Source organism: Gymnoscopelus braueri (assembly GCF_963280865.1).
Source record: "Gymnoscopelus braueri genome assembly, chromosome: 16".
Taxonomy (NCBI): domain Eukaryota; kingdom Metazoa; phylum Chordata; class Actinopteri; order Myctophiformes; family Myctophidae; genus Gymnoscopelus; species Gymnoscopelus braueri.
The window spans coordinates 25,662,712-25,671,135 of NC_137616.1; positions in this window are offsets into that span (position 1 = coordinate 25,662,712).

Below are 8,424 nucleotides of genomic sequence, written 5' to 3' on the forward strand. Positions count from 1 at the left end.
AAAGTTTAAGCCTTAAACTGTTCCTCATTTTGCTGGGAACACCCTTGGGGGTCCCCGGACCCCACTTTGAGAACCAATGAGTTAAATGAACATATGGTGTACTGGCTCCCATGGGGGGCCCATCGTTGATCTATCTCTCCCTCTCCCTCCCTCTCTCTCTCTTCGACTTGATTGCAGCTTCTTTAATTCTCTAGTTTCACCGTCCGTCAGACGCTCTCTACCTAGCCCCTCATTCCATCTGTCATCTCCACAAAAAAAATTACTTTCCCTCTGTACTCCTATTCTCTCGTTCTCATCCTCGCCTTCTTTTTTTTTCTTCCTCTTTCTCACACACACCCACATACCATCCTCGGTGTTGGCAAGCAGCGGCCCATCCAGCCTGTTGCGTTGGCTCTCCTCAGCGGCAGCGTCGGGGCGATCAATCACGTGGATGTGATGGTTCTTATTACAGGCCTGCCTTTCCGGGTCAGCAGACTGGAATCTTTATAGTGGCAGATACGGGTCGCTCTGAAAAAAAAGAGGAAAAAGACAGGTATATCAACATCCTGCAAAAAAAAAGGTGGAGGGAAAAGAAGAATAAAGAGGAAAAGAACCGTCACACAGGTGTGTGATTTATTATCTTTTTTTTCCCTTCTTTTTTTTTCCCGGTGAGAAGAAACTTCAAAATAATTGCCAGGAGGTTTGTTCGTACAAGTTCACTGATGTTTCTTTAAGCACGTTGCGTAAACTGCTCTTGCCCTTGGCCCGCTGTCCTCGACTGATGACTATTGCTCTGAGAATATTACAGTAGAGTGTTACAGCACATATTAACCACTTTCAACCTGCGGCCCTATTTTATTTTTATTTTTTACATCTACACACTTCTGCTATTTTCGCTATTCGTCAGAATATGAAGTATATATGGCTTAAAGTTATACTGTGTAACTTTTACAAAAGTTATTTTTGATATAATCTTTCACTGGTGTATTTTTTCCACATAAATGTGTTTTTGACAACTTCTCAAAACATTAATACAAATTTTCATTAGCGAGTGTCTGCCCCCGACACTTACCGAAAATGTACCAGAAATTTATTTATTTATGTATTTTAACGTTAATAAATACTGTTTCTGACGACTTGTTGTGGCATTTCACAATATCCTCAGGTGCTAGAACCCTGCAGCATTCCTTTTTGAGCGGTTGGTTGTGTTTAATTACTTTACATTATGCTGTAATGACGTGGAGGGACGTCACCAGAGGCGTCACCAAAAAGACTTCCTAACATTAATGTTATACAGTATGACTTTAAGTGGCTATGAAATTAATGTTTCTATACGAGTATCGCTCTGAAACCACATGATCCACATGATACATGCTGAGAATAACACACAGGGCACACTCTGTCAGCAGGCCCCAAAAATACAAAGAAAAGGGAGTGAGAATTGTGAGAATTGTAACTGGGAACACTTAAAAACCTCATTGCCAAGATTTTGTCATAATGCAGTAAAAAGTGAAATGGGTTTATTTTGTGTTCTGTGTGTGTGTGTGTGTGTGTGTGTGTGTGTGTGTGTGTGTGTGTGTGTGTGTGTGTGTGTGTGTGTGTGTGTGTGTGTGTGTGTGTGTGTGTGTGTGTGTGTGTGTGTGTGTGTGGGTGTACACATATTTGTGCATTTACGTGATGTGTACGCTGCAGCATTGCAAGTCATAAAAAACAGGGAAAACAAGAACACAAACAGTTGCCAATCTGACTCATCATATTTCTCCACGGCCTCTTTCTTAATGCTCCTCTTTTCAGTTCAGAGTAAACACTCTAAACATGCGGCTCTGCCAAAGGGAAGCATGCACAGACAGACCTGTAGGAAAACCATTTCCTCTCTCCTTCCAGGTGACTGTATAGTTGTAGCAGACGCCAGCATACACTTAGAGCCACCATTTGTCACCTGCATGTCAGTTAACGAAGTCCATCACCTTGTCCTATTCATAAGAACTCCTAAGAAGTGCTCTCATGTTGCAGCTCGTCAGAGAAAGATGTATCTCTCTTGGAGCATGGGTGCAAGTGTGTTTACCGGCTAGACAGCTACGAGGATGATGAAGAGACATGACCTCATGTGCAGTGGTGGACAGTAACAAAGTACATGTATGTACAGTAATTTTTTTGAGTATTTGTACTTATTTTTTTGGGATAGGACTTTCACACACACTACATTTCAAAGACAAATATTGTACTTTTGACTCCACTATATTTCCAGGAAGGGAAAAGATACATTATGATTTAACCACTTAAGCCCCATTTCAAATATAGTGATATTTGGGGGGGAATTTCTAGAAAATCTTTGAATTGTTTGGTAAAACAATTTTAATACAGAAATGCAATGCATTGATATTAAAAAGAAAATGTGCTCTGTAATTTGTTCTTTTGAATACTTACTTATGTACTGGAGTTGAGTATACTTTGTCCACCACTGCTCAAATGTGAGAACCAAATGTCCTCACAAGTAAAAGAGGCTGTTCGGACTTTTACGTTTAGGGATAGAATTAGAGTTAAGGTTAGAGTTGAGATTACCAGGTTCACCACAACATACCTGCCGCATGTTGTGGTGATGGTTAAGGTTAGGAAATGAATGTAGTCAATGTAAATGTGTCAAATGCACCAGGACAAGAGTGAGTGAGTGAATGTGCATGTGTGCGTGCGTACATGCGTGTGTGTGTGTGTGTGTGTGTGTGTGTGTGTGTGTGTGTGTGTGTGTGTGTGTGTGTGTGTGTGTGTGTGTGTGTGTGTGTGTGTGTGTGTGTGTGTGTGTGTTTTGCCACCCTGCCAAACCACGCAAGTCATGTCAGCGGCACAATGCAGGTGAGACAGCGTTTGGGAATGCAGCCTGCGATGCAGGTCCATTCAGCTCCTGCAGACTGTGTGAGCAGCACACTGTGATTGATTCACGCTGCGCTTACAGAGCACCTTTGATTTGCAGCAGCAGCAGCACCACTAGCGTGGAAGCTGACGCCTGCTCCTGTACCAGTGCCAATATGCCTGTTTCACTGCCCCCCTCTTTCCCTACCGTATAGTGTGTATCAGCCAGTACAGTAGCGGTGCCCAGATACTTGGCTTCTTCCCCCGTCTTTTTTTTTGGCCCACGATTTTGTAACCCATTTTTTCAATAGTCCTGGGCGCTACTCTCCCTCTGCCAGCCTAGGGAGAGCCCAGAACTGAGCTCATGCTCCTTCAATGAATGCATGAGGAGCTAGCAAGCCGCTTCTTATCACCTGACAGGGGGGTGTTTCCCCGGTAGGACGTAGCGTGTGGAAGGAACACGTTATTCCAACCCAGCCTGATCTCCAGAGATCTCCGTAACATTGCACGGATCCAGTGCACTTCATTCCGTGGATAGTCGCCTAGAAACCCCGAAATTGCGTGCATATGTACGGCAAGTCCCACGGTGGAAAAACCTGGAAGCAGAGCAGTCCCCACAACAAAATTTACGATTCTGTGCCTATCGGTACATAACTCAAACTCCTTCACGGGGTGACAGTTCGCCTGTGACTGCGCGCCTCCGTCATGGTTTAGTCACAATGGGCGAGATGCGAGGCGGCTATGCACGGAATTTCGGGTTTTTCCGTGTCTATTCACGGAATTTCAAAAGATTTCAAAAACGTTCAAAGAGAACGTTGTCCTCTGGAGATCGGGTTGTCCAACCAGTTCCTTTCCCCTCCATCAGGTGCCCCGGCTGACCAGTGGGAGGCAGTATAGAGACCAGGATTACTGCATGTTTTTTGTGAGGGTACCTAACCTAGGCCGGGGACAACATGCAAACTCCACACAGAAAGGCCCTTTCGCCAACCCCACCTAGGGTATGGGCACTGATGACACGGAGGAGAGGAGACGCCCCCAGCGCCCACAGCGTCCCCGGCAGGAACGAACCCAGTACCTTCTAGCTGTGATGCAACAGCGCTACCGAGTGCGCCACCGTGCCCCTTCTTCCCCCTACTTCCCCCTTCTTCCCCCGTCTTGATTAGTTGTTGCTTTCTTGTCCCACAGGCCTCCAGAGAGACGCTAGGGTTCAAGTGGTTAGGGTATGGTCTTGACCTTCTCGATATGTAAAGTGTCATTATTTGTTTTGACTATATGAATAAAATGTACTTGACAGACAGCATACCTCAAGATAACTTTCTTTCTTTCTTTCTTTACCGGCGTTTTAACAGCCTGGCATGCTCTACCTCACAGCTATTACCACTGGATTTCTGTGGGCCTATTTTAAAGTGCTGTGTTTTGTTTTTACTTGGACCAGTTATTTTTCCCCCTTTGTGTTGTGAACAACCAACTTTGGTATGTGGGTCAAACGACAGCTCGAAGGTGGCTTTTAGTCAAACGCGGCGACAGTACAGTAGGAGCATTCTCTTGTGTGCATAAGTGTGGTATGAGTGTGGGTGTTCTGGAGCGAGAGCACTAAGCAAGGTGTGCACACACAACAAGAGGAGGAGGGGGGGTTAATGACGCTGACACACATGAAGACATAACTCACCACACTGTCGCACCGTAGCTCGCAGCTCTTCCGTGGCTAAAAATCACACAGTGCCTATTTTTGGCGCCCGCCTGAGTGACAGCGCGACCTTTAAACACTGACCTTTTACACAGCGCGACCCCCACGGCCCCCGATAATGGAGACAGGAAGGTATTAGGGGGAGGGGGAAGAGGGTGGAAGGAGCCCAGGAGGTCCATGGGGGTCAAAGCCCAAAATGATGCATTCGGGTCGGACAGCGGAGAAGAAAGCCGCTGTGTCCCGCGCCGGACAATGAGGCTTCAGTTATTGGTTCAGTTATTTGGCCTACTGATTACCCCAATAATTGTTACCATAATGAGCTGGTGTGGAAGGCTGCTGTGTTTGTATGTATGTGCTTCTGTGTGCACTTTGGGAGAAGAGATGTCTGTTCACGTGTGAGTTTTGTGTGTGTGCGTGCGTGTGTGCGTGTGTGCGTGCGTGCGTGCGTGCGTGCGTGCGTGCGTGCGTGCGTGCGTGCGAGCGTGTGCGTGCGTGCGTGCGTGCGTGCGTGTGTGTGCTCGCTCGCTCCATCATCAATATTCCATTTAACGTTAACTAATCTATTAAATAATCAATTAAAATCAATATCAAAAGTAAAAACCAATCAATCAAAATAAATCATCAGATGTCACTACTTTTATCATCATTCTTGTGATTTAAGGTGATCTTACAGTAGAATCTAGGGTGAAGCATATTTCTACTAGGGCTGCAACGATTATTCGATCGATTACTATTTCTGATTAATCGAATGATCGAGAAACACATATTTAGAAAAATATATAAATCAACGAAGGGTTATTGTATACTTAATAGTGGTGCGACGCGTTGTGAACTTGTAGATCTGATATTTTCATTATTTTTGCCTTTTTTTTTTTACAGGTGAAATGACATTTTCAGAAGCAAACATGAAAAAAAAATCTCATGAACAAAAAGTCCTGCACACTGCTCTTGCTCAGTAGCCTCTTTTATTCAAATTGACAGACGTTTTGGTCCCACTGGACCTTCATCAAGTGTCTTGAGGGGACTATTTGTTCATGTTTGCTCCAGTTTTCACTGTCCAACGCACCTGCATCCGAATGAAGTGGATGTGCAAATACTTCCTTTACATAGAAATGAAATTTTCACCCATAATGACATACCCAAAATAGGGATTGATTCTTAATCGATTAAAGTATTGATTATCAATTTTTTTTTTTATAAATCGATTAAATCGTTTAGTTCAACTAACTGTTGCAACCCTAATTTCTACTGGCACATCCTGGTAACAGGGTGTCTTCTGTGGTTCACAGGCTACTTCCTTGTGCATCTCCAGAGCTATCAGGGGGTTTTGGGTGAAGGTTTGATCCCGGGGTCAGTGAGCCCACTGGGGGTCCTGTGCTCCGATGAGTCCATACTGAACCAGAGGGTCACAGAGAACCATACCAGGGGTCAGATCGCATCAGAGGACACACAGAGGATAAAGGGGCATATAGTGAGGGAGGGGTGGACATGTGTGTATGTGTACACATCCTCATGTATATGTGTGTGTGTGTGTGTGTGTGTGTGTGTGTGTGTGTGTGTGTGTGTGTGTGTGTGTGTGTGTGTGTGTGTGTGTGTGTGTGTGTGTGTGTGTGTGTGTGTGTGTGTGTGTGTGTGTGTGTGTGTGTGTGTGCGTGTTTGTTTACGTGCATGGGTTCATACATGAGTGCGCATCCCAAATGTGTGCGTGTGTGTATGTGTTGACGGAACAGGTCAGTGAGCATGTCAACATGGACAGCAGGGGGTGGGCCATAGTTCACCGTCTCACCCCGAGGGCTGTACGCAACTGGACGTTTTTCCTGACTTTTACAAATAGCTTTTTAATCACCGGCATCTACAAGCAACCCTGTTTTAGCAACAGAAAAAAAAAACGATGTCTTATTGTCAGCCAGCCAGCCAGCCAGCCAGTCAGCCCCCGAAAGCTACGACATACCTGCTGAAATAAGATCTGTGTCGACCCAATGAGAGCGGTGCTGTGTGTCGGTGTCAAGTCACATCTCATCTGCGACTGTGGGCTTCTTTGTCTGCCGTGGTTCGACCTGTCTGTGACAGGGTAAAGGAAAAGGTGGGGGTTGGGGTTGGGGTTGGGGGCGGGGGGGGGGGGGGTGTTCGGGGGCAGGAATGCCGCCTCATTCCCAGATTTCCTGCCGATAAATCCAGGTGAGTGATGGGGATGACACAGCTTCATCCCGCGATTACAGGAAGCGCCCGGAATTCGGGTCCCATCAAAGTATCGCCAAGCTTTCCCAGCGGCAGTTTCCACTGTCAGTTGATCCTCACGTGGAGCCGCCTGCACATCGCCGCTGTCGGGCGGAAACCTTGTATCTCCAGATTTCATTTTTTTTGGCATTTCTGTTGTCAACTAATGCTCTACTTTGTCACGCTGCAGTGTCACACAAAACTATGGAAAATAGCCGATCGACAAGCTCACAAGAGGTGGCATCGCGGCGCGTTGTAAGCTTGCAGATCCGCTATTTTTTTAATTTACTGAACAAATTCAAGTGAAAGTGGTTAAGTCTGTATGTTGGTCTTATAAATATTTAACCAATGCAAAGCATTAAGAGCGTGTGACGACACAATAACTACTACATTCTTTTTTCTATTTCCTGAAAAGTAACCGTTTTGGACATACAAGGTTTCCCCACGACAGAGACGATATGAGATTCCCAATCCCTCATCCACAACACGATTACAGGAACATGCAGTGAGAGGTCAGGTCCACGCTGGAGCTATTTCCTCTGTTTGGGTCAGCCCAAAACGCAGAGGCGGTGGATTTCTACCAGCTTTAGATAGCGGCTCACTGGAAAAGTACCGTGGAAAACTCATTGTGTTGCATCAAACAGGGATTTGTCGGGCTGTCTAGAACCATATGGCTAACAATAACATACGGCCCAGCATGCAGGTGATTTCACTGTCACAATGTTGCTGCTCCAGTACATATTTCACCATTAACCATTCTCTTGCACATTCATTTAAATTGAATTAAAAATACAATATTATAGTATTGGTATTATTATTTAACCACACAGGCCCTTGTGTCCATTTTCTAGGTGTGTCATACTCATAATAGGTGAACATTATGTGTAAATAGGTAAACATTCTGTGGGAGAAAAAAAAGCTGATTTACAAGCTCACAATAGATCGGCTATTTTCGCTATCTGACACACTGTATTGAACAGTACAACGAGGAGTATAGGGTTTAAGTGTTTAAATCTCCCATCAAACACTAATTGTAATTAGGGCCTACAAATTATAATTCCTTATAATTGCATTTATCGTTTCATTGGCCTTACTGTATGCATTACAGGTTCTCAACCTGTGGGCCGGGGCCGGGGCCGTAAGGGTATTGCAAGTGGACCCCCAAATAATTGGAATTGAAAAATTAGTTTTCATTGCGATAAATAGGAACTTAGCGTATCCAAGCCGGAAGGCAATTGACAAATTTATCCTTAAAATAAACATGCTCTGATAAGTGGGCAGATGGGTGGGCCGCGAACACTTTCGAAAAACTCAAGTGAGCCCTGCTCCAGAAAAGGTTGAGAACCACTGAACCGGTGCATTTCTGAGCACTCTTGAAACCTGAGCCGACAGAACACAGTGTCCCAGCATGCTCTAGAACCAACCATGTTCTCTAGAGAACATCATGTTCTCTAACCCAATAGAACCCCTAACACGAAACAGACAAACCAACTTCTCTGGAAATTCCATAAACATTGCTCCCTTTTCTATCTCGCACCTTTATTTTCACTAGAACAAAACCAATTGAGTTTTGGTCACGCTCACATTAGTTGCCATGGTAACAGAGATGTACTCTAGCCCACTGCTTCTCAGTGTCGCGTTCGGGGACCACCAGGGGTCCAAATAGACCATTTAAGGGTCTGTAACGCAACAGT